Below are 25946 nucleotides of genomic sequence, written 5' to 3'. Positions count from 1 at the left end.
TGGCCACCGTGGCTTCCCGACCACAAATACCTTCCCGACCACAAAGGCCTCCTCGCGCCTTTGCTCCGGCCCTGCAGGGAGCGCACGTGAACTCAAGAAATCATCCAGTGGCTCTGGGCAGCAGGAGCGCAGGGCAGGGAGCATCCAGGACCCAAAGAGCCTTACAGCAGGACAAGTACAAGAACAAAGGGAGGTTTTCCTCCGGGGAACTGGGAACCGGCAAGTCAGGAGGAGGGAATAGCAAAGGCAGAGGCTCCAAGGTGTGACCCACATAGAGCAATGAGGACACTGGAGAGGCGTGGCTGGGGAAGGGGTCTGACTGCCATGAGTCCTGGCCGGGTCCCAGGCAGTAGGGAGAACAGGATCCCAGCTGATGTCTGCTCTGTAGCCGGCCTGGCTGGTGGAAGTTCTACGAGTCGGGAGTTGGGACTCCCCTTCTTGGAGCAGGCTTCAGGGACCACCTCAGATCCCCTGCTACTCACCCACAGGTCAGAATCGCCCCCCAGGGCCTCTTCCTCGGCCATAGCTGGGCTGGGCAGAGAGCAGGCGAGCCTCTTCTTCCCACATCAACCTAATCACACAGGCCTATAAATAGGACCCTGTGGCTTAGTCCAAAATAGCTATGCCAGGCTCAGCTCCGCAGCCCTCACATGGGCACACACGGTTCCGGAAATGGTTCTTGACACACTGCCCCATTAAAAACCAAAATGTCCTCAGGAAACTATTGTTTCATGCTCTAATTCACTTTCTCAAACATGAGGCTGTGTGGGCTGGGAAGAAAAGCCCACCCGACTAATGCTGATGTTTGGAGACGGCCCCTGTGAGTCCTCTCTGCTTCCTAGTCTCTGGGGACCCTGAGCAAGCCACTACTCTCTCTAGGCCTCAGTTTCCCCAAATGTAACTAGGTGGTTGGATGATTTTCTCTGGGCCTGTCTATCCAGGATACTCCCTAGAAGTGTCTGAGAGAGTTCCTAGCCCCAAAATGCCCATTCCATTATTACCCCTTCCCCCATTGACTTAGGGATTTTTTTTTAAATTATCAGCATTTAAAAGTGAGAATTGCAAGAGGGAGAAATGAACAGGTCCGAGCCCTGCTACTGAAGAGCTAGGTGACCTTAGATGAGTCACTGTCTCTCTCTGGGCCCCAGATTCCTTAGCCATAAGATAAAGGTGCTAGTGGGATGATTACAGATTTGCGGCCACAGAGGACTCCCCCGGGGGCAGGTTACAACACAGATGGGGCTGTTACCAACCAACAGGGAAACGAACATAACCAAGCTATCAGTCTACAACAGGCCTATGCTTACAACTTTATTTTCCCATCAGCTATCCGCAGCAGCCCTGTATCACCCCGATTTTCACAGCTGAGTAAACAGAGGCTAAGGGATTAAGGGATGAGAATAGCAAGTCAGAGCCAGAGTTACGTTTCAGGCTCAGACCTGTTGCCTCTAATGTCCAAGATGTAACTGCAGGGGGCTCAGAAGTGCCAACCAACGGGGACATAACCCAACAAGGGCAGGGGACTGAAAGGGGATAAGAGTATTTTACTGTGTGTGCACAGGTGGGTGGGTGGGTGGGAGTGACCAGGTTTCACCCAGTGACACTCATTCTCTACAACCAGTTTACAATGTTGACCCTGCCATGTGCCCTCCTCTCCACCTCCCACCTGTTCTCAGACCCCACTGTGCAAATCAGTCCTCAGCTCAAAGCCCGTCCATGGCTCCCTGGCACCTAGAGGACTAAGACCCAGCATCTCTAGGCACTCCCCACCTCAGCCCCACACTCCTGCTTTAGCCACACTGCTCACCAGTCCCTAAGCACAGTGGCTCCGAGTGGCCTTTGCACACGTGACTCCCTTGGCTGGAATGTCCCAGTGCCCCCTTAGCCCAGTGCTTGACGTAGAGTAGGAAAAGCCTTCCCTGGCTCCTGGAGATCCTGTCCTCATCCCAGAGCACTCTGGGCCTCAGCCCCCACAAATGAGATGGGATCTAACTCACCTCCCCTCTGAAGTGCAGGAGTTCAGCAAAGGTTTGCCAGGTAAATGAAAAGACGCAAAGAGCAGAGAGAATGCTGGAAAGTGCACATTTCCCAGGACTGACCAATACCAAGCCAGGAAGCCTCTACTGAGGCAGTGTTAGGACACCACGCTGTGGAAGAGCCAAAAATTACACCCTCAGGACAGATCAGAGTGGGACCTACACCAGCTCTTTCAAGGGCTCCCCCAATAATGCGATCTGCGCAGGTCTCTCTCCTGCTTTCAAATGTCCAGCGGTGCCCCAGTGGTTTAGGATAAAATCGGAACTCTGACCAAAGCCCCTAAGGGCTTGCATGCCTGGGGTACTGCTCTATCTCTAGGGCCTTCCACAGTCATGGTCACACTCCTCTCTTCCAGTTCCTCCCGCGGTCATGCTCCTCTGTTCCTGTTCCTCCATGACCACACGCAACGTCCCGCCTCACAACCACGTGTCCGTGCTGTTCCCTCTGCCTGGGGACTCCCTTCCCTGCTCATACAGCCACCTGCCGTCCCCTCTCCAGGTCTGGGCTTTCTCAGGGAGGTCTCAGTCCCATGTCGGGTCCAGATGCCACCACACCCACCCAACCCCACGTGCTCTTATAACCCTAGTCATCTCCTGCTCAGCCGAGGAACGGGTGGATCTTTTATGTGTGTCACATCTGACTGCTGTAAGTCGCAACACTGCACGCCCATGAGGGTTGGGAAAATCCTGCTCTTTGCTGATGCTCCAACACTGGTTCCAGGCCCAGGTATCTGGCGATGCACACACAACTGAATGAATGAGCAAAGGAGCAAATGAACCTATAGGAGTAATTCAAGACCAGAAGGTGGTGAGAATCCTGGTGAATGTCGGAGGCAGGAGGACAGGGCCCTAAGAAAATCAGAGAAGTGGGAGATCAGCTGAGGGGGGGCAGCCTCCCAGAGCAACAAGGAGAGAGCACTTTTGGAAGGAGAAGGTATTCAATGCTCCAGCAGGTGGTACAAGGAGACCTGAGGGCGTGCCACCGGATTTTGACAAGTCGGAGGTCCCTGGGGCCCCCCCAGTTGAACCTCAGTTCAGCCGAGGTGGGCATGAGGTGGGATGCACTGCAGGGGGACAGCAGTTGAAGGGGGGTGGGGTAGCAAAGCTCTCATTAACAGGTACTCAGCTGGGCCCAAGCCAGCCTGGCCCTGGCAAGGTCTACAGACGTGGAGAAGACAGAAGACAGGTCCCTGTGTCCTTGCTACCAAAAGCATCGGCAGAGTGTAACACTCTTTGGTGACAGATCACTTTGAGGCAATTCAGCTCTGGGAACTGTCAGGGCTCTGGCCCCAAAGCAGGAGCATTAGAACCAAGACTGGCCCCAGATCCCTTCTTTCTGGGCAGTATTACCCTTAGAGCACAGCTGGAGTGGGCCAAACACATCTCCACCTAGCCAGCCTTCTAGGAATCCCTGGGTTTGCAGACAAACCGCTCCCGAGACCATCAAAAGGTCCCTGCTTCTAAGCTCTGGGAAAGAGGAACAGCTCTGAGGAGGGTCACCACCCAAAGCCAGCTGGGCCACAGCAGATGAATAAACCCTGGAGTCATTCAGCCCCTTCTCCTTTTGGCCCCCAAGGGTGATGTCATGGGCTGGAGGGGTGTTTTCCAGGTTCTCCATACAGTTGCTATTAGAAATTCACTTCTGCTTCGGGCATTGGAGGCTGGTTTTTTCCCTGGTAGTGATCCTTCCCACTTCGCAGCTCACAAAGCTCTTGAGCATCTGTGAGCTCATACAGTCCTCAGGACAACCTTGTTACGTGGGTGGGTGGAAGACCAATATACCCATTTTATAGGCAAAGAAACTGAGGCCTAAGCCGGGCCATGAAGTGGGTCCCCTGCTTCCAGCCCAGAACGCTGCACGCCTGCCCCCTGTGTGTCAGCCTCCTATAGCGGGTCACCTGTGAGTCTGATAGTCAGGGGGGCCCCAACCTGCCAGCTGTCCCAGGTGGGTATGACTCATCCACCTGCCCTGTGACTCACACAGCTCGGCTACTCCTCCAATGGTCAACAAGCCTGGAGACTTGGCAGCCACGGCCCAGCTTTTTCTCACCTCTCCAAAGCCTCTAGGGAGAATTCCTGGACCTCCAGGGAATCCACCCTCTTACAGAAGAGCTAACAAAGGCCTTAAGAGGGAAAGCAACTTCCCTACAGCCACACAGTGAGAGCACAGCACAGCGAGGAGAGGGGCCCAGGAGCCCTGGCACCCAGCCCACCCTTGCCTCTTCCCCACAGAATCACCCTCTCCCGGTCTCCCTCACAAGGGAGGGTGAGGAACAAATGAGGCAATGAGCATTAACGGACTCTGGGCTTTACTACAGAAACCTCAGGGACACCCTCTGAATCCACGGTAGTGACAAGCAGTTGCTTCCACTGTCTCCTCCAGACTCCTCTGGGCAGCCAGAGCTGGGTTTAGGAGGACTCAGAGGTATCTGCTCTGCTCCACCTACCTTGCAGGGCTGTGAGGAGAAGAGGACTGCTCTGTGCAGAGGTGCTGGGACCACGGAAGAGGCACAGGAAAGGCTGTTATCTGCACCACCTGTAAATAAAGGGCCAAGAATCTCAACATCAGGTGCTCAAGGTCATCTGGTCAAATCCCCAGGTGATACTTCCACTCGTCTCCAGCACCCATCACCACAGTCACATGGCTTCTACTTGCACACCCCAAGCAACAGGGCACTCACTTCTTGCCCAGGCTGTAAGACCTTCTGTTGAAGAGTTTGGCTGATTGAAAGAACTGGCCTTAGGATGGGCTAAAATCTCTCTCCCTACGCCTTACACCCACTGGTTCTAGCTCTATCTGCTGAGATCCCCCAGAATAGGTCTGTCATCCTGTTTCCAATGGCTCCTTAGAGACAAAGACAGTGATCTTGGGCCCCTCAAGTCTTCTACAAGTTGTGCACCCTCTTCCTTCCAACTTTTCCTGAGACCAGGTATCTGGTTCCCTCCCTCAACCCAGTCCCTGATCAGCTCCAAATGAATCTTGTCCCTACTGACAGCACAAGACCCAAAATTTGACTTTCAGGCGAACTCTATCCAGGACAGGGCAAGCAAACGCTCACCTCCATCATTCTAGACATCATGCCTTTATTAATCCAACCAAAAATCCCATTTGTATGTAAGGCAACCCCAGCGAACATCTGAATTTAGCTTATGATCCACTTCAGAGGTATGGTTCAGGATTCTGAAGTTAGACAAAATGACCCCTCATTTAACTAAGTGCATAACTTGATCAGGTTACTTCACCCTGAGTCTCAGATTCCTTCTCTGTACAAGAAGGATTATGTCAAAACCTATTCCATAGGTTATTATAAGGATTAAATGAGATAAGATATGTCAGGGATTTTGAATAGCACATATGTTTACTCTATTGTTAATTAAACCCTTAAACCTTTTTTCTAGAAATGGTATTTTTCTCATTCTGTACTTGGGCAGTTTGGGGACCCAAGCTGTTTACATGCCTGAGCATTGCCCTACCATTGTAAGACCCTATTATCATTATCTGGCAACAGGTCTTTCTCTCTCATCAGGCTGTGAGCTCTGCCAGTCTGCTTTGCCTCTGAAATCTGGTCCTGGCACATGAGGTGGCAAACAGCAGGACCAGTGGATTTATATGCTAGATGAGTGAACGAAGGACCAGCCACAGTGGCCCCACAGTGGACTGTGCATCCCAGCCCTTTGGCCCCCTGCCTTTCAGGGAGAAACTGGATGTTCACCCTTCCTCACTCCCCAGACCCCCAGTCATCCACATTTAAGGGTCAGCTAAGCAAGCTGGCTCCTACCTACACTGGAAAATTCTCTGCCCAGACCAGCTTCTCTAAGCCAAGAAGAGAGTCCAAGATCCCAAATGTAGTGCGGCCCTACAGGCTGCAGGGATTAAGACACCAATGAGCCCTGTTCTCAGCTGACAGCCAATGGCCCAGGCATTCCCGGTGCATTTCTGCATTGTGAGTGGCATACACAGCAAAGCAGTGGATCTGAAAAAGAGGCTGGTGTCCACGCCACCTCCATGGGCCTTCCTCCGAGAGTTCTGCCTGGAATTTCCTGGTTCCATGGGGTAGATCAAAGCAGAGTTGGGTTGTATTGTGTTCCTGCAAGTGACTAATGACCTCTCAGTTTCTGTTAACTGTGTGAGGACAAGCCATTGAAATCCAGCCTGCTTCTCCTGTACACACCTCCAAACCACACCCTCATCCTCACTGGGGGTGCTACATTTCTTCTCGAATGTAATGTGCTCCTCCCCTGGTGTTCCCCGTCTCAGCAATGGCACGATCAACCATCAGACACAGCCCCGGCCAGATCAGACACCAGGGCACCACCCTCTACCACCTCCCCTACTCTGTCACTCATGCCTTCAACACCACCTCCTCCGGCCCTGCTGGTTCTACTCAAGTGCATCCTCTCGTCCCTACCCCACTGCCAACATCCAGGTCCAGGTACCACCACCCATCATCTGGTCTTGGTTCCTAATTGGTCCCCCCACCCCCTCTCTCCCCTACGGCGCGAGCCCAGACCACATCACTCCTCTGCTGAGACTACCATGGTTCCCATGGCAGAGCCCCAGAGATAAAGTCCAAGATCCTCAGTAAACTTGTCAATGTCCTTCACGATCTGCCGCTGCCAGTCCCATGAGCTTCAGCCTCTTCAGTTCTTGTTTTCCACCCACACCCCTCCAAGCTCCAGCCCGACAAAGCTGCACTCTGCCCCCTGAGTCTGCACGTAATTTACACACAGAGTCTCGTCTGTTCTAGAACTCTCTTCCAACCCTATTCTTCATTTCTCCTTCCACTCATGATCAAGCCCAGTTTCCTCCAGGAAGCTTGCTCTAGCCTCCCCTCCCCCATAGGGTGAGCTCCTCTGAGCCCCCACAGGCCTCTAGTCTTCCCTGTCACACTGGATTACAGTCCGATTCCCAGTTAGCTTCCCCCATTAGACTAAGATCTGCTCCCATGGATCCAGTGCCTAGCTTAGGGCTGGGGCCACCATAGCTCAAGAGTCACCAAAGGAAGAAGCTAGTAAATCACATGTATGCACACATGCATATACACGTGTGCACACGTGAGTAAACATATACTCATGCACGTGTGCACATTCAGACAGCTAAAAGTGCTGGTGCTGCCACCTATGGGCAAAAAGAGCATTACATTCTTCCCCCAGCTCTGGAAGGGAGGAGGCCCGGAGATGCAAATTCAGCTGCATTCTGCATTAACTCCAGCTAACTCCAAGTTGGTCTGTTTTCCATTCTGGACCTTAAGGCTGCAGCAACTTAAAAACAAGGTCCACAAACCACTGACTCTAGTCCACCGCCCACATGCTCCAGAGGGAGCCCTCAAGAGAGATGTTTCCTTCCAGCACTCACCATCCCAGTCTGGGGCCTCGGGGCGCCTGTTTAACGAATTATATCTTAGAGAAGGGGAGAAGATACAGTCTGTTAGCGCTGTCCACCAGTGGAGGGGCTGGCCTTTGGGTAGAGCACTCCGTGTTGGTGGTATTGTGCAAGTCACCAGGAACCCCATATGTCTAGGTGGCTGAAGAGGAGCTTTCTGCCCTGGGGGTAGGGGGTGGGGCGGGGGGGGGGGAGGCTGAAGCCAGAAGTGTTTCTCTCCTAAAAGACTGCTCCCTGCATCATGGGAGGACTTTCAGATTTGGTGGGAGAAACACGATATCAGCCTAGCAATCCCAGAAGGGCTCAAATGGCCACCCCAACGACAACACTGCTTTTCTGAGCACCTACCAGTATTAAACTCTTTACAGACAGCCTGTCTCATCCTCATGATACTCTGCCAGGCAGATAGCATGGTTTCTATTTTGTGAAGGGACGGTACAAGCTCAGAGAGGTGAAGTAATGTGCTCAGAGTCACATAGCTAAGATGTCTGCCCAGTTCCCACCAAGGCAGGCTGCCTTCCTGACTTCTTGGTCTCGCTAAATTTTAGGCATTAAGGCTAGGTCTCTTGCATAAAGAAGCACACAAAGCTTTGGTTACTCTAGATCGGGGTTAGCAAACTTTTACTGTAAAGGACCAGTTAGTAAATATGTTAGGTTTTGCAGGCCCCATACCTTGTCTGTTGCATAGTCTTCCTTGTTCAGTTTTAGGTTGGGGGTTTTGGGGAGTTTTCTTGTTGGGTTTTGTTTTGTTTTTTTACAACATTTTGAAACAATGTAAAAACAATTCTTAGCTCAAAGGCATACAATCACAGGCTATGATACAATTCAGCCTCCCCAGAGCTGTAGTTTGCAGCCTACAGACTGAGAGAAGAATGTCTATAATCTTAAGTATAAAAACTTCTGGTGGAAATAGTTAAGACAAATGCGAGTGTTTCTCCTGCTTCAGATGGCTTCCTGCTGAGTTGCTCTCTCCTCAAGAAAGGCTCTACCTCGCTCTGCAATTAGGTAGCAAAATATTTCAAGGGCTGTTCAGATTCTAGAAACTCAGCTGTGGACTAAACAGTTTGACTCCGCACAGAGAACAAAAGCGAGAGGCAAATTCGATGGGTGGAAAGAACCTCTACCATGAGACATTAAAAGATCTAGGCTCTGGTCTGGGCCCTTCACAAGGGATTTATTTATTTATTTATTTTTAATTTTTTTTTTTTTTTTTTTAAGATTTTATCTATCTGACAGACAAAGATCAGAGGCAGGCAGAGACAGAGGGGGGAAACAGGCTCCCTGCCAAGCAGAGAGCCCGATGAGGGGCTCAATCCCAGGACCCTGAGATCATGACCCAAGCTGAAGGCAGAGACTTAACCCACTGAGCCACCCAGGTGCCCCCTTCACAAGGGATTTAGAATCTTACTATGCAAAGTGTGGTCCCTGACCCAGCAACTTCTGCTTTACCTGGGACCTCATCAGAAATGCAGAGCCTCGGGCCCCATTCCAGACCTAGTTAACCAGAACCTGAACTTTCCCAAATGCCCTGGTGATCTGTGTTCATGGTAAGTTTGAGATCTGCCAGAATATCTTTCACGTCCAACTGCAAGAAAGGGTTTAAAGACATCTTTCTTTATGTCATAGTATTAAGTCTCTGATCTATCATCTGCACTAGTGACTCAAAAAGCACCCTGTTTTGGACCACAATCTGCCACTGGATCTTTAAATTAAACCTTCGGCTGGCAGAAAAGTAGAAGGAGGAGAACTACAGAAGGTGCCACTCCTCCATTTCACAGCGGTAGTGGGGGAGAGGGGCAAGTAAGAGGGGGGAAATGGCTTTCCCAAGACCAAGCTGCCAAGGAAAACAAGAGGTCTGACCACGATCAAGTTGCTTCATCTTCCCAGGCCTTGGGTTTAATAAATGAACTCTCATTTGGGTTTAGATGAGAAATTTTGAAATCTCACCAGTGGTGGACTAGCAACCAGGGGACTTGCTATGTGTTTTACAACAATTGTTGTCTCTGGGCCCGAGTATCCCTGAACATGAAGTAAAGGGTGGGGCCGGGGAATTCCCAAGGTCTACCTGTAATCTGGAAACCATTTCCAGGCAAAAAGGCAGTGAGGAGCAGAGCCTTCTGCTGATGGCCACCACAGTCCCACCAAGGTCTCAGGGCTAATAACACCAAGTCAAGCCTGACCATCCTAAGCGGGGAGGCAGAGCAGTGACCTGACTCAAGTTCAAAGTCGTACAGCAAGTCCCAAGCAGAAACTGGAAATGAGAACAGGCTTCTCTCTGCTTCCTCAGTCTGTGACTATAATCGTTATCCTTACCGATGCTGAACTGTGCAGATGTATTTCCTAAATAAAAGACTGAAGTACAATGTTCTGGGGAAATGGTCCCTGCGCCTTCTAGTAAAACAGCTAGAACTTTGATAATCAGCCTTTGGTGCTGCATCAAGAAGGCTGTTGCCCTCACGAACGGCTGGTGGGAGTAAGAGTTGTTGTGGCCTTCTGGGCTGCAATTTGACAAAATGCAGCAAAAGCTGTAAAATGCATCATTTTGACCCAGTAACTTCATTTCTTGGGCTCTCTTTTAGGAAATAATGAAAGAAAACTAATTTATACACGAGGATGTTCATCACAGCATTGTTTATAAGCTGCCTAAATGCCTGCTAACAGAGGAAAGTGAACCATGGTATATTCCCACTTAGATACAACAGAGGAATGAAAAAGCAGGTTGGCACATATCATTTTCATAATAAAAAATAAAATTTCTTTTTTTTCACAACTAAAATGCATTATTTCATTTCTTTAATCCCCCGGACTATAAGAATGAAAGATTTTAAATAGAAATAGACATGTATTTATCTACTTAGGTAGAGAATACTTCTCAAACTCTTCTAAAAGTTAAATGTACAGTCCTTAATAACATGAGAAAATATTTATGTCCTCATGCTGAAAAAAAGTCAGAATAGAAAAATTATAAAAGTGATATGACCACAATTATACAGGGGTAAAAAAAAAAATGTGCTGCAAATATCAGGAAGGAAATGCCTCCAAATGTTAGCAGTGATTATCTCACATTGGCAGAATTATGGACAGCTCTTATTTTTTTATTTGCTAAATTTCCTTATCTTAAGCATTCGTTATAATTAGAAAAGGAAGGAGGGGGGAAAAGCCCTTGGAGGAAAGGAGGAAAAAGCACCCCATTTCTCATGAGTATGTCACCCATCCCACTTAGCCACTCCCCCAAAATCAACTAGTATTTATTGTGTGAGGGCCCAGGTTCACCATCTCACTTACAGAAAGGAGATTAAGGGCCAGGCCTCACCCTGAAGGCTCACATATACCTCTAGCCTTTGCTTGGCAAATAAGCCAGACCCAGATGATATCCTCCTTGAGGCTGGAACATAATAATGCTATTTGTTTAATCAGTGTAGCAAGATAAATGAATCCACTCCCATTGGTGTGGCTCCTTCACTGAGTTCCCTGAGACCCTATGGCTGAAACCATTTCTGGACCCCCCTGGGAAAGAGCAGGTTTCAGGGATCCTATTATCCCTTAGTCTAAGCACTGAATGCAAGAGGAACAAGAGGTTCCTTCTGAGGCAGAACAAGCAAGGCCCCATTAGGGCCTAGGATAGGGAGCCTGGAAGGAACCTAAATGGCCTCGAGGCCCCTGGGAGCTCCCATCTCGACTTGACCTTCCTCATCCACAACTTAGGACCCATCACGACAACCTCAGGGCTATTGTGAGGCTCAAAGAAAAGAAGGTAAATCATTATGTCTCTGTAGGCTGAGCCTCAGTTTCCTTGTCTGTGAAATGGAGTCAGTATCTCTTCTCTCACAGGGCTCGGAAAAGACTAAACAAGACAGTGAACGCACACAGCAAGCACGCTTCCTACAGTGGCCATGATTCTTACTGCTTGTAAGCGGGGAATAAGACCCATAAATGACTCTCAGGCCTCAACTTCCTTTTCTGCACTGTGGAGCTAACAATTGAGGCCACTGAGACCAAAGTCATGAACAATAGCTGCGTCTCCAGCGGGTGCTAGTATAGGTTAAACCTAACAACTGCTATGGGCTCACTTTGAGGTCCACATTCATGTGCTGAGCACAAAGCCCTCTGACTCAGAGACCATCAGAGCCAGCAAAGCCTGATATTATCCTGCCCACCCCTCTAGTGCAGGGTGGACCCTGGGGCCCAGAGAAAGACATGCATTAGCACAAGTCACCCAGTACTTTGTCAGTGGCAAAACCAGGACCTAAGTCCAGGCCTTCTGCTCCCCAGCCTTGCTCACCCTGCCTACTGCTTTTCTCTTTTCTGCCCTCAAATTGCTGATGTGGTCCCGGGGCAGGGCAGGGGAGAGCAAGCATATGGTAGGGGAGTGTGGGGTGAGAGGGGGGCAGGGAGGACAGCAGGAACCCAGCGTGCCTGTGGTCTACAAACTCACAAACCACATCAGGCTGAAATATGACACATGCTCACTCAGTTGAAAGGGAGGAAAGAGTTTTATTTAACATACCCGGGCTGCCTAAAAACTGCTCTCTCCCTTTCCCCCCTCCTGAAAAATGCATAACTCCTGGGACCTGCTTTTCCTTACTTCTGCCAAAGGGCAGGGAGATGGTCCTGGTTGGGACCCCAACTCATGGAGTGACCTAGGGCGAGGGATCTTGTGTTTTCTCAGCCTTCATTCCCTGAAACAGAGGGGAGACGGACCTACGCTCTGGCATCCTGTTGATAGTATAGAAAAGGATGAGTTTCCCAACAGTGCTGCTGGGAGGCCCTTCAGACCTCTCTAATGCAGGGCTGAGCTCCCCAAGCTGTGCACACAGCCACCATGAACACCCCAGCAGTCTCGGTATGCCAGGACTACAAGGAAACTTCAGGGTAAAATTTAGGGATGAAGAGCCAGGCTCTGTAGTCAGAACCCCAGAAAGCAGGAGCCATCATCTCATAATGACAAAACCGGAGCCACGTTATTTAGACACAGGTCCCTCGTCTGCAAAAGGAGAAACAGTAATGCCTATCTCAGAGGAACACTCGTGAGGAATTAAGGGAATAATCAATGTCCCCATGGTTGGAATACTAAAAGGTAGCTTTTTGTTATAATCATGCCAGCCAACATCACCCCCATTTTACAGATGAGGAAACGGAGGCCCAAAGAGCCAGGACTTGCTAAAGGTCACTTAGAAGAACTAAGGCTGCAGCTCCACTCCCAAATCAGTGATTCTAATTCCTCTCGGGCCTGTGGTTTCTCCTAAGTAAATACACACTCAGAGGCTGTAGATACAGACTGTAAAGTTTGCTTGAAGAAAACCAGAGACCAATGCCTCAGCAAAGGACTATAGATCATGTAGAGAGATCACTGCAATGACCTACCTGGCAACTTCTTCTTCTTTTTTTTTTTTTTTAAAGAGTCCAACATGGGTCTTTAACTCACAACCCTGAGATCAGGACCCGAGCTGAGATCCAAACCTAAGCTGAGATCAAGAGTTGGACATTTAACTGACTGAGCCACCCAGGAGCCCCTGCCTGGCCACCTCTCAAGAAAGACCCAAACCACCCACAGCAGTAGGAGGAAAGTGACCGATGGCACTGGATGGCTAAGAAGCATAACACATCCAATCAACAGCTCTCGCTCATCACGGATTGCTGAAGTGCACACACGGCTACGAACAATGGCTACCTCTGGAGAAAGAAGGAGGTCTGGAGGCATGACGTTTAAATGACACTCTTCTTTGTGTTTGAACCTTAACAATATTTTTTCCCACTTCAAAAATAAGAAAAAAGAAAAAACAACAACACTGCAAAAACTCAAAATAATTTAGCAGCCTTATCCAGCAGCTATGAGCCTATTGTTTGCTTTCCAGCAAAATTTATGGCAGGTTCTGAGACCTTTGGCTGGGCTTCCAGAATCTGCAACTCTGATCCACGCGGGTGGCAACTGCTCTGGTTCAGACCTGCACTCTCTTTCACTTGGATCATGCAATACCCTCCTCCGGATGCCCCTGCCTCCAGCTTGCCCCCTCCGATGCATTCCCTATATCAACCACCAGATTAGTGAGAGTTTTTATCCTTGTTCTGCTCAAAACCTTTCTCTGCTTCTCATTGCCTTCAGGATAAAGTCCAAACCCTTGGTTTACAATCTTTATTTACAGTCTCAATTTCTACAGCTGCACCCTTCCCTCATGGCCATTCTAGCCAGGGACTGCTCAAGAAACCACAGTACCTTTGCATAAACTGTTCCTGTTTCTCAGAATGTCTTTTCCTGCAACCCCCTTACCTTCTGAAAACTTCCTTCTTATTTCTGTGGTTGGGGTGGCCCAGACAGACTTAGTCACCCCTTTATGGGTTGAAATAACTCTTAGTATTGAATGATTGTGTCGATCACTATGGATGGGAAGTATTTTGAGGATAGAGAACTTTGTCCTCCTTGAGGCTTTTGGGCCCTCACAGAGCAAGGTACAGAACAGAGGCCCAGGCAAGTGTTGAACCAAGGAAGGAGGGAAGGAAGGAAATGCCATGAGAAGCAAATCCTACAGCCTCCCCACCCACCCCCAGCTGCCTGCTTTCCTATGTTCATGTTAGCCTGTAATTTAAAAAAAAAAAAAAAAAAGAAGAAGATTATGGAAATTTCTGGAGTAAAATTTCCTTTCCTGATTCATACGGAAACCTTCTTTGCTGCTGTGTAACTCTGCCCCCCGGGTGCCAACCCAAGCTCCCCGGCTGTTTACAATTTCTCTGGCATTTATAAATAGCAAGGCCTCAGAAAGGAAAATGGAATTTCAAAGGAGCTGGATGCTGCCTGACCTCCCATCCCATCCTTTTTCCTCTGCTCCAAGCCCCTTCCCCTTCACATCCCCAAGAAACACCAACCAGCACCCCCCAAATGTGTGGGAGGGGAGGGGCGTGGATGTCTTAATGAATGGAACACTCAAGAAAGAACAAAAAGCCCCACCAGCTAGAAGGACTCTGCCAAAGGCAAACTGGAACTGGGTCCCAGCCCTGCCCCTTTGTCACTGTGTGACTGTGAGCCCATCACAAGCTCTCCGGGCCCTGCCGTTCTCCCAGCTGCGGAATGGTCACTGTAAAGTGCGGTGCAGCCAGCGGTCCCAGTGCCTGGGTAAGAAATGTGGTCCTGGGAGAACAGGCCATACAGGATTAAGTCCTCGGAAAGTGTTTAGGAGCGGAGGTAAAGCAGAGGCTCCTCCCCAGCGGTGGCGCCTTCCACGAAGCCTGAGTTACCCCCAGGACAGCCCTTGGCTCTTCAGAGTTCTGGGTGTTTTAAAGATACCCTCTCTGCTCTGCTTAAGGGCGGGATAAAGGGTGAGTGTATGTCTGGGCAGATTAAGGGCTACAAAAGAAGCCAATGTCCCCTGTCCTCCCGAAGGCTCCCCCGCCTTCTAAAAACTTGGGCTTGCCCTTGGCCACCGCCCAGAGCAGCCGGCCTGCACTGGACCAGGGGGACACTGCTGTGACCAGATTCGGGGGGTGATTAGACCCCAGAAGAGACAGGCGCCCAGGGAGAAAGGGAGACTCCAATCACTGTCGTCAACTCGGAGAGAAGTTTCCGTGTGAGTCAGAGAAAGGGCCTACTCCGAGGAGGAGAAGGCACCTTCACGGAACAAATGCAAGTAGATTTGAGACGAGTACAAGGAAGAAGTTTCTAACAGTTCTGGGCCCCAAAAGAGGAAGGAGGTGGAGGGCTCCTCATCGCCCGGGGAGAGCAGGCAAAGGCATTATTACCTTGGAGTCAAGGATCCGCTGAGCAGACTCCCCGACGGAGCCACCACCCAAACCGCGGACACGCGGCTACCTGCAAGCCCGGGTGGGGTACACCGAGTGCGGGGGTGACCCCGAGCCCAGTTCCCTCACCGGCGGGGGCGGGGTCAAGGTTAGTTCAGGTGCTCTCAACATAGCGGGGCCTGTAGGTGGAGGCCCGGCCCCCTTCCTCCCCTGCCCTAGCCCCCCAGTCCAACCCTTCTTCGTCCCCCGGAAGACCAGCAAGGTGAGGGAGGAAGCCCCTCTCCAGCGATGCCCAGCTGCCGGGACGAGCTCCAGACGCGGGCTGGCTCGCACCGCGGGGCACGGAGAAGAAGGACCCAGATGTCCGGGATCCCCAAGATGTCCGGGGCCGTGGCCGTCCCCGTCCCCTACCTGCTGCTGAGGCGCTGGCGACGGCGGCTGCTGGGTCCAGCTGCGCTCAGCTGGGTCCCGACCGCGCGGCGGGGGCTCGGCGGTAGCTCGGACGCGGTGGGCAGGGCGCGGGCGGGAGCCGCCCTCGGGGCGGGGCGGGGCGGCCCGGCCGAGGGGGGCGGGGTGGGGGCGGGGTGGGGGTGGGGAGGAGCGCCGGCCTCTGCCCGCAAGCTGCTGGGAGGACGACGACTCGGGCTCCGGGCTGGCATTCGTCGAGGGCACCCTGTGTCTCTTTACCAGACGCCTCTCTACCTACCCGCAAAGAAGGCACCCGGCCCTCCTAGGAATAAACTGAGTCTCGGAGCAAGGAGGGAAGATCTGCAGGAGGGTGGGGGTGGGGGTGGGGGTGGGGGAGAGACCCGGGGGAGCTTCCGGGCTGGCAGGGCTGGGCTGGGGCCAAAGAGCTCAGTTGGGGTGGGCAGCGTGCCACGCTCAGCTGGGATCCACTGAGGCAGATTTCAGCTTCAGTGAGTTCCGACTTCTGGAGGCAAAGCCCTCCTCAGGGGAGCGCGAAATGGGCTACCCGCAAAAGCAGGGGAGGTGTAGAGGCGGCAGCTAGACCCACTGGACCAAATAAAAGAGAGAAAGTTTCCCAGCTTCATTCAGAATGAAAGAACAAGAAATGCCAGGCGCATCCCTGTCCTTAAAACAGAACCTAAAGAGGCTTTGGAGTCAAATGGCCTTGGTGGGAAGTCCTGACACCCGTACTGTAACTTGGGACAAGTGATTTAACATTGGCAAAGTGTCATTTCCTCATTTGTTAAGTGGATATAATAATTGCCTCTTCGTGGGGCTGTTGGGAAGACACAAGGACTCTCAGCACAGTGGCCGGTTCTGTGGATTCTCCATAAATGGAAGTTCTTAGCCAGTGTGATGCCAGATATTATTTTAGGTGATGGAAGAAATCCACATTGTCCAGAAGATGAGTGCAAAGTCACTTTTAAACAAATGCGGTATTCTCTCCATCTCAACAGCATCTCACATGTGTTGGAGAAACAGCCACGTGTGATGGCACAGGGCACAGGACGGCCTCCAGTAGTCCTGCTGCAAGGATGGGTTTTTCCAGGCCTCTCTCAGCGGCTCTGTGGCTCCAGGTGGGGAGGACTCCCAGAGCAGGAAACTGAACCAGATGACCACGATGTCTGTTCCCAGCCTGGTGCTAGCAGCAGCCCCATGTTCAGCTGGGAATACCTCCTTCTCACACAAGGTAAAATGTATAAGTCAGTAATTGCCAGGTTCTGGGGACTGGAGCAGGAAAAGGTGGCATTCAAGGAGCAGAGGAGCCAGGAGCACCATACTCACTTCCTGGTCTTTCCTTCTTTTTTTCTTTTTTCTTTTGGTTTTTCCATTGAGTAACAGCCAGGGAAGTCACACAGCCTGGGGAATCCCAGCTCAGCTCTTCCACTCACTCCCGCCTCCCTTTCTAAAACGCAAGTAATTACAGGAACCATTCTCTGGACCCCTCTGGGTGTCTGGGTGTCTGTCTGGACATGCTCATGGGCTACCAACTTTTATCCTCACCTCCCCACCCATACCCCACCCCCCAGGTAGATGTTACCAGGTCCAGTTTTCAGATGAGGGGGCCAAGGCACCCTTGGTTAAGAGAGATGGTTAAGTAGCGCTCCCAAGTTCACACAAGTAACAACAAACACACCTGAGTCCTTGGTCTTTCTCCTTTGCTCAATGTCCGATGTCATACGCTGCCACCTTTCCTGGCTTGGGAAACTCTACTCAGTCCTACTTTCCCTAAGAACTGAAGCAGGGCGCTCACCCCAAAGAAAAGCTACACTCTCCCTCTGACATTCTCTGATTTTTCCAGAAGCTGCCTATGCCCCACTGGGAGGCCGGTGAGGAGAAAGGCAAAAACACACGATTCAGCTCTGAGCTCTTTGATTATAAAACCTGGTGCACACATGCCCCAGATTTGCCTAGTGTATCATTTTCAACGCCAGCAGCTTCTCTCTGGCCAAGAAGGGTAAACCTCTGAAACTGTGTCTCCACTGAACTGGAGAATATCAGATTGAGATGAAGGGTATTTTAGAGAACATTTGGTCCAAGCCCTCACTAAAGAAATGGGGAAACTGAGGCCAACGGAGCACAGGTTAACGGAGCACATATAATCCTCTAATTGCTCTACTTGGTACTGGAGAAGCACGTGAGCACAAGCTGCCCCCAGAAATAATGAGAAATTATGAGCATGATGCCAATGAGGACAAGTAATACTTCAATTGGAGGGCCACGCAGATGCCTAGTGCTTTGCTTGGCAGACATTCACAGCTGCTCAGGATAGATCTTGGCCTGACCTTTTAGTCAAGGCCAAGTTGGCCTTGCAAGGATGCTAAGAAGTCTCCACTGCCTTGGTATCTTCTTTCTTTTAAAAAAAAATTATTTATTTGAGAGAGAGTGTGTGAGAGAGAGACAGCAGGAGAGGGGGTAGCGTCAGAGGGAGAAGCAGACTCCCCACTGAGCCCGATGCAGGACTCAATCCTGGGACTCCAGGATCATGACCTGAGCTAAAGGCACACGCTTAAGCGACTGAGCCACCCAGGTGCCCCTCTGCCTTGGTATCTTATTCTCATTTCTTTCTAGACTCCTAATTGTACTCCTGTCCCCACTGGCTGTAGGCATTAGTGAGGCCTTTTTTGCTCTAGATCCTCACCTTCAGAGTGAGGACCTTCTTGTTTTGGATAATATGATCTCCTCTCATGGAAGAACTTTGAGGTACCCTTTTGCCAGAAGACTGCCTCCCCCTATCCTCCAGGAGTGGGGATGGGGGAAACAAAGGCCACAACCCAGGCTGTACAGTGGATAATTTGGGGTTGTTGATCCCCCTTGGATGCCTCTCCCCATCCACAGGAGTGGCCCTCACTTGGCATCTATGTTTATATACTATCCACCCCACACCAAACACAGTTGATAGTATTAGGAGTAGACACCAGAACCAAGCAGGACTATCAGAATTTGGAAATAAAGTTTGGGATAGGGTGATTACGGTTAATTAACTGGGCCTGTGAGGGCTAGCCATCTCTGAAGGCTAAGACCACCATTCTGAGGTGACCACCTTCCACAGAGAAAGCCAGTGAGACCCACATGAAAAGGCAGGATGGATGTGGGTAAATCAGTGTGGAGAAACTCAGAGAGGAGAAGGCTGGATTGTCCAGGGAAGAATTTGGGATCCATTAGGGTTCTTTTGCAGACCTCTCCTGATGCTAGCCTCAGAAAAGTAAGTTATTAGGACAAGCATTTCTTGAGCACTGAATGCTTTCTAGCAGGTTCCTAGAAGCAGAGCACAAGATCAGAACTTTGTGCAAGCGACTGACTGAAGAGTGCTCTTCAGGGATCCTGCAGTATCCCAAAGAGACCTTAGGGCACGATGTAGCTGGGCCTCAGGGTCGGCCCGGATGTTGGCCTGAGCACACAGAGTACCTAGAAACTGCTTTGACTCCATCGCCCGTCTGCTCATCTGCTTCATTGTTCTGCCTCAAATCGGACAAGCATCTCTGCTTTCCACAAAAATGGCTTTTACCAGCAGGGAGCTGGAATCTTTGTCTGTGGCCCACAGGCTAACTTGGGTCACATGCCTACCCTTTATCCAGTGACTCCAGCCAGAGAGAAAGGCTCATATTGCACAAACCTGGCTGCTCCCACTGTAACCTGCAGATGGAGAGAAAGGGGGAGGGAGAGCCAGGCAGAGAAGATAGGATCACTCGACAGAGGACTCAGCTGGGCTTGAAAGGCTGCAAAGAGTTAAGACTGGAGGTAAGGAATGGGACGGAATCTTCTGCTCTGGGCACAGAATAAGCAAAGGTATGGAGGACGGAGGAAGACAAGCCTGGAAGAAGGGGAGAAGCCTGGGTCCCTCCAGTAATGTGCTAGAGCTAGCTTCAATCAGCTCCCATGAGCTGGCTGTTAAGTCTCCAGGAATTTTGACAGCTGGTTGTTAAACGCAGCCTGTCCGCAGCTGCACACAGCTGGCCCGGTGACGGTGTCATAATAACAATTAAAACTATAACTACCAGGTTTGGGGTGCTTACTGGTCACATTATGCCAATTTATTATGTCAGTTAAGCCTTATAACTACCTCCAAGTTAGGTATAATCTTCAATTTTTCAAATACATTAAACAGGCTCAGAAAAGATAAGCAACTTGCTTATGTTTCTACGGCTGGGTGAGTAGGTCTGGAATCCGAGTCCAGGTGTGTCTCCAAAGCCCAGGTTCTTTCTATAGCCAAAGAGAAGAAGGTCAGGAGGAAGGTGAGGCTTCCTCCAGGCTTCCCATTCATGATCAGGAATTATTTAATTTCATCTTGGTAAGATGCGGGCCTGATGTTCGGCCCCTCCCTACAACACTTCATATAATGCTTTATGACAACGCACTATTTCTATGGACGGTATCTGGAGTTGTTTAAGAAATGTAGATCTAGAAGAAGGATTATAAACTGTTGTGCTTCAGAAATAAGAAGTAATTCATAAAACCCCGTACACACATACACACACCCATACCAAAAAGAAAAAAAATCTTTGAGGCAGTGCTATTTTTGTATTCTTTTATGTACCCACAGAAGAAGTTCATGTTCTGTGTTTTTTCCTTACTTATTATTTACTTACTGCTTTTTTGAGTACGAGTTATGTGCCAAGTCCAGCGTTTAGGGCTAAGGGCATAGAGATGAATCAGCCATAGACTCAACCCTTACAGGGCCTGTGGCCAAGGAAACAGACAATTACAATAGGGTGTTATAGGAACTATGATAGAGGAAGCTCGGGTAGGGTTGGAAGGAGGCTGGGGGATGCAGACAGGGTCCAGGAAGACTGCAAATAAGGAGATGGGCCAGGCCTTGTAGGACACCTCCCAGGGCCTCAGCTTCTTCATCTGATAACTGAGTCCACCTCCAGGAGTTGTAGAAAAATGAAATTATCCATGTCCACCATTTGCTGCATAGAAAGGGCTCTGTAAACAGTAGCTGGTATCATTAGGGGAACCCCATAGTAAAGGCACAGAGATGCTTAGGATGAGTGAGCATGCGCTAGCATGTCTGGAACACAGGGTACTTGCTCTGAGTTCGAGAAGATGGAACCAGGAAGCAAGAGGACAGCAGCACTCACAGGTGCCTGCCCCAGGCATTCACTCCCTGGACACTAACCGCAAATTCCTCAGATTGAAACTATTCTCATTCCCAGTTCTGAGAGGGAGAGATCGAGGCTCAGAGAGGTGAAGTCACTTGTTTACGTTGCACAGCTGGGAAACGGCAGTGGTGGGACGAGAACTGATATTTCACTCCAAAGCCAATCTGAGACCGAGAGCATGCCAGGCTGAAGGGATGGGGCACTGGGAAGCTGTCCGAGGCTCTCATGCAGGAGACTGACACTGTTGGAGCCAGCTCAAGAAGAAGTTTCCACGGAAGGGGACAGGGGCTCACTGGCCCCACTGCCCGGGCTGGCCAGGGATTTAGCAGAAGAGCTGGCTTTTGTTCTAGATGAATCAGCCCAGCTGTTTGTGAAAGCCCAGCCCCACTCTTCTGGGCTCAGCAGACCAGAAGGCATTCAGCTGTCCCCTCAGGTCACCAGTGGGGTGGGAGGGGGCAGTACTCTGTCCACTGGACTGCACCATTTACAGAGAGTTATATTATCACAACACGAAACAATGGGCTTTTTTTTTTTTAATCTTGTGCTGCATCTCTGGACGCAAGTTGTAGTGGAAACACAAGTTGTAGTGGAAACACAAGGCCAGCAAAGCATTACCTTCTTTGGAACACAGAGAAGCTAAAAAAAAAAAAAAACAAACAAAATAAAAACCACCCGTAATAGCTGATTGGATTAAGGTTTTAGTCAAAAGCTGGCCTGGGTCCTCCACTCTGTGCCTCCTCCTTTCCCTTCTCCCTATTCTGTTGTGTTTCTCTCTTTCTCCCCGGGCCCCCCCTTCCTCCCTCTCCTCTTCTTTCTCACCACGATTACTGCACTGGTAGCACTTTGCTGGGATCCAAAGAGCGTTGCCTGGGGAATTCAGACACCTGAGTTCACTCCCTGTCCTGCCTTCTTCTTGCAGAATGATCCAGGGCAAGTCACTCACTCCTCTGGGCCTCCATGATCCCATATGCAAACTGGGATGGTAGAAGTAACAACCCCCACCCCAGGAGGGGTTAGACCTGGCTCACAAAACCAGGGATTTTTCAGCCCCTCCTTCTGCTGCACTGGCCCCAAGGAGAGCTGGAGGGCATCTGCCTCCTAAGATCTAGTAAACTGTCCTTCACAACATTAGACTTTAGGTCCAATCACTCTAGCTTGTCTCATCTCACATCTGCCATTTCTAGACATTCACATCTGACATTCAGATACTCACAGTGCAAATGTAATCATTTCACTTCTTTGTTTTCCAAATCAAAGCCACAGACTTGAGAAACCCAAGTTTCTCAAGTGTTTCCCTGATGGAGCTTTTCGCTCCTCCTGAATGTTCCCAAACTCCAAGGCTGAAGTGCCCCAGCAGGGACAGGGTCAGCCCACATCCACAGCAAGCAGTAGTCTAGAGTTCTGCTTGCTCCCTGGTGCACCGTCTTGCTATTTTACCCCAACCTCAGACAAATGACCCTGCAGATCCAGGTCCCTGGGCAGGTGCCAGGGACCTCCATGAGCTGTCCCGCTGCCTCATTGCTTAGCCCAGAAACACACTCGAGTTACTCCTACAAGTTACTCCTATAGCCATCCTACAAGGTCCTGTCCTGCCAGTCTCCATACCACAATCTGTCTGCAGACTCGCCCTTAGGGAATTCCAACGTCCCTCTTTTTTTTCTCCAAATGCCCTGCGTGTCCCCCTTCAAGGATGAGGGAGCAGCCTTCAGGCAACTAAAGGTAAATTACCCCAAGAGGACTTTTAAGTTCCTTTTTCTCTAGAAATGAAAAAAGAAAAACAGTTACATCTTCAGCAAGCAACTTATGAACCTCTTTTAAAGTATACAATGGAATCATGGCATGAAATACAATAGGTTTGGTTTTCTGGAACCCATGAAAAGCTACAGGAATCTTATGTGGCAAGGGCCATGGTTTGGAGAGCTTTACATTTTGTCCCCATCCAGACAAATACCAGCTTCGTCTGCCTGGTACTGGCGGCCACATAGACCTGGCCTTGTTTTGTCTCTCCAGCTTCATCTCATGTCCTCCCACCTCTGCCACTGAATCACCTTCTGATCTCCCAATCTGAGTGGATCCTACTTGCTGTCAGCGAAATCTCAGTTCTCTCTCTTGGGACTGCCCATCTCCACGTTCCCCACTTTGACTCTTTCCTACATGTACAGACTCGGTTTGGAGGGACCCTCCTTGGCAAAGCCTTCCCTGATTGCTCTGGGCTGTATCATCTTAGCTGACCCTCCCGGCTCCCACAGTCCCCTGTGATGTGTCCATCAGAGCACCAACTGGAAAATCTGTCTTGTTATTCTTCATCCCAAAGCACTGCTTAATCCCCTTATAAATGATGGTTATTTTTAACTGTTTAATTACCAGATTGTTTACTGTCTCCCCCATTAGACTGTGAGCTCCTTGAGGACAGGGCCAGACAGCTCATTCTCTTCTTGCCTGTGAAAGTGCCCAGCACAGCAACCTAGACAGAGCAGACCCTCACTACACACTCACCGGATTGAAGTGAAATGGCACTCATGACACTGTGTTATAATTTCTAGCCCTACCAACAAACCCCTCATGGGCAGGGACCAGGTCTGCCTGGCCATTTGCTCTTTGTGCCCAGCACAGAACTTGGCACATGACAGGTTAGTAAATGTGGCAAGAATGAATGAATGAGTGAAATGAGCAAAATTAATTAAAAAAAATTAGTTAACATAAAGGCAGGGTGAACAAATGATCAAATAAAGGAATTCCAAGTAACTTCTCTGAAACAACCAATTGATAGCTGTTATTTTCACTGTTTGAAATAAATATAAGTTTCCTCTCTTGATTCTGTTCACTGGTACTGTTGGGAAAAAAAATCATAATGGAGTCGGTCAAGGCTAACCTTTAAAAAACAATCACCACAGAAATCCAATGACTGGAGCAGCCTCTTAATGAACAGGCAAGACACTGATATCAATTTACATTAATTAGTAAGGCTAAGATGCCCTCTTAAAATGTCTGCTTCCTTAACCTTCTAGATTTGTATCAAATGTCACCCCTTAGCTTTTCCAAGTTTCATATTTAAAAGAAAAAGATTATTCCCTATAACAACACTGATGTGTGTGTAAGGGGGGGGCCACTACTGTTTCTTCTCTACTATTCCCACAGAACTTCACTTCTGAAACCAAATGTGAGGGGTTTTCCCACACTGACCAATTCTGTGATGCCAGGTGGGTGTCCTACAATTCAGTTCAGGTCTGACACTGTCTGGAGATAGCATTAGAGCCCACCCGCAGGTTAGGGTTCATTTCCACAAAACTGTCCCCACCCCACTTCGGATGCCAGTTACTAGCATAGGTCTCCAGGCTGTAAACTAAAGGTTCCTACCACCCCATTCTCAGGTTCGATAACTTACTAGACCGGCTCACAGAACTCAGGAAAACGGTTGACTTACGAGGTTACCAGTTCCTTATAAAGGAGACAACTCAGGAGCACCCAGATAAAGGCTTGCATAGAGCCAAGTGTGGAGGAAGGACAAGGAGCGTCCATGCCTTCCCGAAGCACGAAGCTCTCAGCACCTCCGTGTATTCAGCAAACTGTAAGCACCCCGAACCCCACAGTGCAGGGATTTTTATGGAGGCTTTATCATGTGAGTACCATCAATTATTAACTCAGTCTCTAGTCCTTCTCTGCCCTTCAGGGGCTGGTGGGGTGGGGATGAAAGTTCCAAGTTTCTATTCATGCCTTGGTCTTTCTGGTGACCAGCCCCCTGAGGCTCTCTAGGAGCCCACCAAGAATCTCCTCCTTAGAACAACAGATGCTCCCATGGACTGGGAAATTCCAAGGGACTTAGGAGCCCTGCATCAGAAACTAGGGTCAAAGAACAAATATTATAACAAAAGATGTTCTTAGCACCTTTATCACTTTGGAAATTACAAAGGTTTTTAGATCCCTGGCCAGAAGCCAGGAACAAAGACCAAAATATGTATTACTTGTTATGTCCCCATATCACAGTGTTTGTTCCATAACCTATGTATATTTAAATGCTCATGATATTAAAAATACAGCAATGACTTAAAATGTCTTCAATATAGTCTTTAGTTTTGGGGCATCTGGGTGGCTCAGTCAGTGAAGTGGCCTGCTCGTGATTTCGGCTCAGGTCATGATCTCAGGGTGGTGGGATCAGAATCTGAGCTCAGCACAAAGTCTGTTTGTCCCTCTCCCTCCCCCTCTGCTCCCCACTGTGCACGCCCCCCCCCCTCGGCCCCTGGCATGCACACACTCTCTCTCTTCTTTCTAAAATAGAAAAATAGGGGCACCTGGGTGGCTCAGTTGGCTCAGTTGGTTAAGCATCTGCCTTGGGCTTGGGTGATGATCCCAGGGTCCTGGAATTGAGCCCCATGTTGGGCTCCTTGCTCAGCAGGGAGCCTGCTTCTCCTTCTGTCCCTCCCCTCCACTTTCTCTCTCTCTCTCTCAAATAAACAAATAAAATCTTTAAAAATAAATAAATAAGTAAATAAATAAATAAAATCTTAAAATATACATATAGTCTTCAGTTTTAAGTAAAGTAGCCATATTTCCTCAGCTTTCCTAAAGTCAGAACACGGCAACTGATACAGGACTGACAATAATCAGAAACTTAAACTCAGGATGTTCTAGAATTTTCTAGATGGGAAGTCAGCACACCCACAGTTATTTCTCTTTTTACATAGCTGTAACCACCATCTCTAAATGATCATACACACAGCTTTCTTCCGCCTCATTAGATTATTTAGCAAATGTTTTCCCCTATTGTGATATATTCTTTATTTTTTCCTCTGAAAAAAATCATCTAACCTCCTCACCCTCACCTGTAATCAGCTGTAATCACTTCCTCTCTTACCACACCTTGCCAGGGCTCTGGAGAGTTCAGTGGATGGGAGGAGGCTTTCCGGCAGGTAAGAGGGAACGCTCTGGAGTCACACACCTTCATGGAACCCTGGCTCTGCCACTTGCTCGTTGTGCCACCTTGGGCAGGCTCCTTGTCATCTGGACCCTCAGTGTTCTCATCTGTAAACTGGAAACAATAGTGCCTTATGCAGAGGTGGCGTAAGGATTCACTGGGTTTTAAAAAATGCACGTGCGATTAGTCATCCAATGCCTGGCACACAGTGGCTCTTAATAAGCAAGAGCTGCTGTCATTATTGCTATTACCCTTCCTCTACTTTGCTTGTCCATGGCATTCATACACCATCATTACATAACTGTCACTTG

The 25946-nt window shown here is 49.6% G+C and overlaps 1 protein-coding gene across 1 annotated transcript in view; it reads right to left on the bottom strand.

Annotated features, from left to right (window-relative positions):
- The window catches only part of LOC111146078 (gelsolin), a 54272-nt gene extending 38634 nt beyond the window's left edge, over nt 1-15638 (bottom strand). The window contains exons 1-2 of the mRNA XM_022501460.1: nt 15562-15638; nt 4484-4572 (exon numbers count right to left, since the gene is read on the bottom strand). The gene's annotated coding sequence lies outside the window, so the exon portion shown is untranslated. The remainder of the gene's footprint in view (nt 1-4483; nt 4573-15561) is intronic.
- Nucleotides 15639-25946: the final 10308 nt, after the last annotated feature.

This window comes from Enhydra lutris, unplaced genomic scaffold (genome assembly GCF_002288905.1).
Source record: "Enhydra lutris kenyoni isolate GAN:26980312 unplaced genomic scaffold, ASM228890v2 scaffoldscaffold13, whole genome shotgun sequence".
Taxonomy (NCBI): domain Eukaryota; kingdom Metazoa; phylum Chordata; class Mammalia; order Carnivora; family Mustelidae; genus Enhydra; species Enhydra lutris.
This window is presented reverse-complemented; position numbering and strand designations above follow the sequence as displayed.